The sequence below is a fragment of the Schistocerca nitens genome, chromosome 6, assembly GCF_023898315.1.
Source record: "Schistocerca nitens isolate TAMUIC-IGC-003100 chromosome 6, iqSchNite1.1, whole genome shotgun sequence".
Classification (NCBI taxonomy): Eukaryota; Metazoa; Arthropoda; class Insecta; order Orthoptera; family Acrididae; genus Schistocerca; species Schistocerca nitens.
This window is the reverse complement of record NC_064619.1, coordinates 200141747-200150171: the sequence shown is the minus strand read 5'-3', so window position 1 is coordinate 200150171 and position 8425 is coordinate 200141747. Positions and strand designations below refer to the sequence as shown.

At 38.1% G+C, this 8425-nt stretch overlaps 1 protein-coding gene across 1 annotated transcript in view; it reads left to right on the top strand.

Annotated features, from left to right (window-relative positions):
- Positions 1-7588: 7588 nt before the first annotated feature.
- The window catches only part of LOC126262836 (la protein homolog), a 74509-nt gene continuing 73672 nt past the window's right edge, over positions 7589-8425 (top strand). The window contains exon 1 of the mRNA XM_049959693.1: positions 7589-7743. The gene's annotated coding sequence lies outside the window, so the exon portion shown is untranslated. The remainder of the gene's footprint in view (positions 7744-8425) is intronic.

Here is an 8425-nt window from a genome sequence, read left to right as displayed (position 1 = left end):
ATAACCTTTTTGTTTGCTACTCTGCACAGTTAGTAGGAACCAAGCCAAACACAACCTAATGTGGTCTGCATAATCTAAACATAGGTTAGTTTCAGATGGCACATGAAAATCACCATCAAGCGAAGTTCTTCAAAAAAAACCTTATTCCTAAGGCGTTAAAGTTATCAAATACAATTACCTCATCAGATGGAGGTTATTTTTGAGGTACAGTAACTTTCTTATTGTTCTCATATGTTTTCCTCTCGCCACTGAGCTTCTTATTTATTTGTGAAACACTACCATCACCTCCTTCCGATCTTTTCTTATTTATTCCATCACATAAAACACAGTAGTAAACACAACGGTCAGGACTAATCACTGCAGCTTGAACACAATCGAACCTCAAACTAGAAACAACAGCACGGGCACATAGTGCAGATTTTGTTTCAGAACATGTGGCACTTAGCACCTGGCGCATTTTGGTGGCAATGTTGTAAACCACTTCCCCACTGGTTTCTAGACAGCCTGGTGATGGTTGTGCACAAAGCCCATTTTTGACAATAAAACGAAATTATTTATTTTTGGCACTTAGACCAGATTTTATAATTAGTCAACATCTGTGCAAGATGCCAAAATATTTTTTTCAATGTTTTTATGGCAGTTATCATTCTAGTGTTGCACTTAAAAAAGAAAATGATGATGAGTATTATTCACATTTTAAGTTGATGTGACATCCATTTAGTAAACAAAATAAAAAATTTATGATTTAATTCATAATACTTTAGATTATTAAATAAATTTTAAATTTGCTATATTTTTTAAAACAATGAAGACAATAAAATAAAAATCGAGCCTGCAGATAGGATAGAACCCATCTTGGCCAATGAGCTTCCTGCATCATACTGACGGAGCTACTTGCTTATTTGCTACCATACTGCTTATGACACGTATGTGAGGTCTGTATGGGCTATGTTTAAAACTTAGGGTCCTTTTTGCGAAATTTTTTGGATAGTGTGCCTTCAGAATTCTATGAGTGCACATCCTTGACGTATACTACTCACCTACTAAGTCTCATCCCCAATGGAATTTCCGAGACTTGAAGCCCCTTGTCAGATAGCTGTCATCAGCAACAAATAACAAAAAATAACAAAGACATGAAATAACAACTGATATCAACCATGGAAACAACGACCTAACGAAAGCACAATGAAAGAAAGAATGGATAATATAGAACGCCTATATATCGGAAGGAAATGGGTTTGGGGGTCATGTGGTCAACAACAAATGATGACATTAGCCATCAAAACTGTGTTCCCAAGAAACAATGATGGTACTTGATGCGATGTGATGACCAGTGTGTTACAAACAATTTAAATTGGTAAGAACACAGAGAAAATGTTGTGAGGAAGGCAAATGAAAGGAAGTGTTTTATTGGCAGAATACTTAGAAAATGTAACAGATCTACTAAAGAGACTGCCTACACTACTCTTGTCCATCCTCTTTTGGAGTAATGCTGCGAAGTTTGGGATCCTTGCCAGATAGGATTAACATAGTATATCGATAAAGTTCAACGAAGAGGAGCACGTTTTGTATTATCGCGAAATATAGGAGGGAGTGCTATGAACATAACATAGGGTTTGGGACAGACATTGTAGCGTCGCAGCTATTACGTGACTGCAGATTTTTGCAGTAAGTTTTGTTACGTTTTGGCACGCGGTTTTCCAGTATGCTAGCATTCGGCCGCGGCCGACTTGTGGCCTCCGGTATGCGTCATAGCCACACCTGTCACTAAAGCAGACTGTGATAATTCTCACTGTGGCACGTACTAGAATCACTGATTCATCTCACCTAAGAAACTAAATAACTATGTTAAATATTATCTGTTTTATTCCAAATTCGGTACCTGACCTTTTGTTGTTCAGACGAACTTTGTGTCAGAATTGTGCTGCCTATATTAGTTTCAGGGATATAAAAAACCCGTTAAACAAGTACTTAACTGACACTTACGAAAGTAAATTCAGATACGAACTATAATAGTTTATCTTTTGATATTATTTGAAAACATAAACAGAACTCTCAGTGTGCAGAATTAATTAATTGAGATTTTCATATTGAAACTTTAATTTTCATTTTCGTAATATAAAATTCAGACAGAATTATTATTTGTGTCTTATGTCGTTGTGGGAGTAAATGAACGTGAGTGAGAGTGTGTATGCGGGACATATGTTAGATTTCAATATTAATTTTATATAATGCATTGTGCAAACATAGCGTGGGAAAGATGTTTGTACCCACATTGCTGATGACGTATGTCCAAGCGTACTTGTCTTTGTAAAAAGGCAGCCAGAATAGTCATTTGTAGAGTAATGTTTTCTTAAAATTATCTCAAGATTAATTTTCGTTTAGTTTCAAGTAATAATCATTATAGTAATAACTTGCTTGTCGAGGTAACGCCAATGAATTGGTGTAGTGAATGGCCTAAAACAGTTTAGGCGCAAATATGTTCTTGAAAGATTGATCTGATTGGCTGGTCATTTGATTAACCAATCAGAGAGAAGTCTTTTCCGCACTCTATCAAGTAGTATATGCGCTGGAAGCAACGGCATTCAGTGAGTCGTGGACTAGCTGCCGAAAGAGAAGCTCATGTTAGACGTGTCCGAAAAAGTTATTTGTAAAATGAAGAAGTGACTGTTATTTCGCGTTCGGTTTATATCGCCGTGCAAGCAGATGCATTTACGAACAGTTCTGTGAAGTTTGGGAGATTTTGGAGTGTTTGTTGTAGAGAAAACCGTGTGTGAAACTATCGGCCTTTGTGAAGAATTCTTCGTGACGTGTTCAGTATGCATTTACAGAACATTTTTTGGCGAGCATCTTCCTTTGAAGAATCCACTGAAAAGGACCGAGTGTGAAACTCATTTCGTAGCAGAGTATTGACTGTATTAATCTCGTAATATTCCAGGTTGGACTTGGTACATTTCTGGCTGCCTTGCGTGTGATATAAGCTGCATGAACTAGTAGTAGATGCGTTATCGACGTAAATGTGGGCTTGTTGACACCGTAACTAAAAGACAATAAAAAACAGTGGTATCGAGAATCGGACATTTTCAATGAAGGAAGGAAGCATCCACTTTTGCCCGTGATTACTAGAGATTTACAGGTTAATGTTTTTACCTGAGTAATGCGGACTATGCAATCGTAAGTATGGATGACGGTTTTCTTCAACGCTCCTTTTAACATCGTCTACATAGTACCTACGAATGCAGAGAAATGGATAGTGAACGAACGCTATACTGAGGTCGGTGTACATTAATCTGTTGCTTGCTTCACTCAGTGCTAGCGAACATTTTAACACCAGCCCGCCACAACACTATTAAAACAAAGGCGTTTTTCGTTGCTGCGGAATCTTCTCGTGACATTTCAATCGCCAACTTTCTCCTCTGAATGCGAAAATATTTTGTTGACGCCGACCTACATAGGGAGAAACGATCATCATAAGAAGATTACAGAAATCAGAACTCACACAGAAAGATATAGGTGTTCGTTTTTCTACACACTGTTTGAGAGTGGAAGAGTAAGGGTAGTTTGATGAACCCCCTGCCAGACACTTAAGTGTGATTTGCACAGTTTCCATGTTGATGTAGATGTAGATGAATGTCGCCCATCGTGTTAAAATTAAATTTAAACTCGTTGATGCCGCCATTCCAAATAGGTTGTAGAATGTTTTGCCATGCTGTGATGGCCAGTGTCTATTTGCCTTAATTCCCTTTATATAGGGTTCGATGTGTTTGTTTGTATATATTTTCGGTAACAAATAAATATCGCTGATTTGAAATATTGTTTCACTTCTGCACATTTTACCATACAAAATTGATAAAGAACATTGCTTATGAAGTTTACTTTGGACATTAAGAAACTTTATCGCTGTCAATTCCTCAATTGTGATAATATACGCTGACATTTTGTATCATGGATAGTAACACAACCTCACCTTCACGTTTCATCCTGGGCTCGAAATGATGTGATGTGATACAAGTTGAATACACTCTGATGTGATGGTGACATGATGGCCAGTATGGCTTGGTCTTAAGCCATCAGCAAATATGACGAATTAACTAATGTCAACATGGTGCTCTGCCAGGTTCGTGATATCACATCCTGGACTTTAACATTCAGGAATCATTTCGTCGCGTGAAACAGAAAATAAATTCTGTGATATTTCGGCAATGTGCCATGAAATGTAGAACCAATGGGATACAAGGACGCTCCCTATATCACAAGCAGAAAACAAGATGCCACACTTTATTTGTCATGTTCAGTAGAAGCCCATATTCAGTGGTTTTTTTGTTGTACATTACAACCTAAGAATCTTTGCTGTTTCTAAGCACCAGCACATTGAATGTTGTAATAAAATGTTGTTTTCTGGTAATAAAATGACAGGAATCGTCACATCGCTGATTAAACGATTTGCGTATTTAGATATTTACAACTGGTGTGTTATGAGTGCACTACAAGTCATTTTAAGGCAATAAAGCATTGAAGATTCGTAAAAATGTCATTCTTGTTAGGATTTGTTATAATTAAATATCAGTTAAAAATAATATTTTGACGATTAAAGCAGTTAGAAGACTAAGATAAAACACAAGGCCACTAGTAGCGCAGTTTCAACATAGTGTAGATGGTTGAGGCATCATGTTACAGAACTGTGGTAGTGTGGTGGAGGGTTCATATCCTACTACATGCAATTTTTTTCACTTTCGAGTTTTCTAAAAGGTTATGGTACTTTCTTATGAAGTTAATAGAAATAATTTATGTAATATTAGATTTTATGTAAATATAAGTGCATTCTCTGTAAGGACAGAGTTTGTTCGATTTGGTCAACTTTTATAACCTGATGTCTTTACTGAGTGAGCATGTATCTTTGATTTATATCTTATTATACATTCATGGACATTAATGTTTTTATTTACATATATCAAATATAGAACTACATTACTAGCATATGATTAAGAGAGAAAATGTGTGTTTTAACAAAGGTAATGTAATTCTACTTGCGTCCATCTTCGTGAACAAATTGTATGCCTGCGAGTCAAATAAAGCCAATGACTGCAGCTGAAGAGCGCTGAGAGCGTAAATCCATGTTAACCAGCTCATGCCATTTGCCGATGCCACTGTGTCTGGCGATGTTGGATATCCCGTCTACATTTTGAATGCTCCACAACTTTACATCTACATCTATACTCTGCAAACCACCACGAAATGCATAGCAGAGGGTACATCCCACTGTTCCACTTGTTAGGGTTTATTCCCATACCATTCACACATGGAACACAGGGAGAAGGATTGTTTGCGTGCAGTAATTATTGTACTCTTAATCACACGATTCCTATGTGAGCGATACTTAGGGGACTGTAATAAATCATTTAAAGATGGTTCTTGAATCTTTATTAATAAACGTTCTTGGGATAATTTACATCTATTTTCAAGAGTCTTCCAGTTCAGTTCCTTCAGTATCTCTGTGACACTCTTCCATGGACGAAACAAACCTTTGACCATTTGTGCTGCCCTGCTATGTATATGTTCAATATCCCCTTCAGTCCTATTTGGTTCGTGTCCCACACATCTGAGGAATATTCTAGAACCGGTCACAGGAGTGATTCGTAAGCAATCTCCTATGTAGACTGATTGCTCTTTAGCTGCCTCCTCCCACGTGCCGACGGGCTATGATTTTCTTCCGATATTTGCAGACGATACCGTCGTCAAAACGTTCTCTCCGAGAATCTCGATGTGTCATGAAGTTCCGTTGATTGCCTGTGTGAACACCGCTATTTGAAATGCTTTGTGTAATTTTTGACGTTAAGTGACAGCCAGAGTGACTTGGCCTTTATTCAGATGAATCTATATGGACGTTGTGTAAACGAACGAATTGGTGGCGATTTATTGCATGCATACCTCCTGTCAAGTATTTGCGCAGACAGATCGTTGTATGTGGACCTGGGACCACAGTCTAACGTAACAGTCGCGACACTCACTGCTGTAAAAGTTGTTGCCGTTTGACAGATGGAGCGACACTAGCGCTCAAAGCGGCAGGTAAGGTGAACGTCAGACGCGTCGTAAGCATAATGTTTGTTTGCATCCATTTCCTACGTAATTTCCGAATTATTTGAGTTATTTTCTTGCCTCCAAGGGTTTGTGTAGTATCAGAAGGCATATATGTTTCTAAAAATGATTCTAAAATAAGCGCAAATATGGACAAAAACCATGAATAGAGTGGCAAGCTACAACACATTCGTGAAAAAACACTTGTGACATTGGACAGAATTGCAGCTTACCACGTTGATATCAAAAGAATATAAACACACAGATTCACATGTAAGAAGCACAGACATGCACCTCTACATGCAAAAGCGATCGACAGCTCGTTTATCGTTCTGTAGGTCTACTATGTTTGTCATTGTCACCTGTTGCCACATGTACGAGCTTCATCTTTATATTATTCTAGGTGGGACAAGCAACTGCCAAATAGTGGGAGAAATATGCTGAAAACATTATAATGAGCTGATTACATTACATTTCATGAAAAACCAAATATTTGAATAATTTTCAAATAATCTGTCAGCGAACAAGGTGCTAACAAAATAATGTCATCACACGAAAGAAGCAAGGAAAATTAAGTGACTAACAACAGAAGTGAATGAAATACATACCAACGAAATCAGTACCCAAATCAGCAAACTTCTTCAGTTTCTTATTTGCTTTCTTGTTGTTAGAAACTAAGTCTTGATTCCAGTATTTGAGCCGGTAAACGAGTCTCACTTTAACAAATATCTTGATCAACAGCACCTTAGTTTCTTCACAACATCCAGGAGGAAAGCTTGGGATAGCCATCAACAAGTCCACATATAATTCACCACAGTGTTTCTTGTGAGAATGTTCATCAAAAACTGAAGCCATTTGATTTTCACAATCCCTTAAAGTAAACAAACATTTTCACCGCAAATAACCAAGCTTCCAAATTTGTCTTCATTGCTTTTGAAATCGCAATAAAACCTGTCGAATCTTTGTGGCAGTTTCCTCTTCGTCAGTTGAGGTGGCTTATTTGGAAAGTCGGAATGTGTGGGTGCTGCATTCCACACGAGTTTGTTCTTTTCTGCGTTCATGAACTGGTTTTGTTCGAAATGTAGCGAACAAAACCTAATATTATTATACAGGTAAACTGGGTCTTTCTTCATAAGGTCTTCTCGTCTGCTATTAACTAGCCATTTTCTGCTCCTAAAACGAAACATTCATCATTTATACACATATAGTTTGCAACTGAATCCTGACGATACAATCATGGTATATACATCTCAGAATCCTCAGGAAACCTAAAAAAAGACAGCTGTGGTCTCTCCTTCCTGTTGTTGCTGCAATTTATTGCGCTATAAACGCTCTCGATGGTAAAAACCATTGAATAAATCAAAATAAACAATCACTATTCGCTTTCACGATCGCGCCGAACTCATAGTTTAACCTAACGGCCGCTTGGGGCGCTGCTGTCGCTGTAGGCAACAAAATCGAGGCGAAGTGTCGCGACTGTTATGTTAGACTGTGCCTGGGACTTCCTGCAGGATGCCGAAAATCGATTCATTTGTAGTATGGTGGTGCGGGATATCTTCGTCGTAGAGTCTTTGCCAGTCTGAAGAATTTTGGTGCTTAAGCGGGAGTTGGGAGCTTGTTGGAATTGTGCGTGCGTATGCAATTTGGGGTGGTGGAGTGTAGAAGCTGGTAATTAACAGTATTATACTGAAATTAATGTATTAGTGGAGTGTTACATAGTATGTGCTGTTTTCACACGATTTGGATTTCGCATAGAATCATATAACTTTAGAAGCACGTGTGCACGAAAGGTTAGTGTTTACCTCAACCCGTGTGGAAACGAAGTTCATCAAACTTCACAAGCCAAACGTAGTTGACCCAGAAGAGTTATACGTACAATTGTTTCCACAGAGGAGCGCATTTGTGTCCTCATGGTGTATAAGGAAAGTGCTTTTATAGTGTAATCAACGACGTTATCGGAATATGTTGCAAAATTACGTGATATGTCCTGTAAGGAACTTGAACAATCTGCTGAAAACAAGCTAGAGATCGCACTGCTGTAGAGTCCTATTGAGGGGGGGGAATATGAGGCATACACGGTTGACAAAATTTATTTTGCGTCAGGCAGGTCGTTGGAATCATGGTCATGTGTATCTTAAAACTTTACACTCTTAGAGCTGCATTATTATGAATTTTGTGCAGCCTATTTTATGATGGTTGTCTGCTATTTGGCACCGACTAATAAGACTAGACCCACTGTAGCTCATCGTATTAAGGTTATGGGAGTTGCTGATAGGTGGTACTCTTTTAAGTTCGTGAAGGTGCACTTATATTTAATTTCAGTCGTGTGTGTCTGTGAGGCATCTAAAGA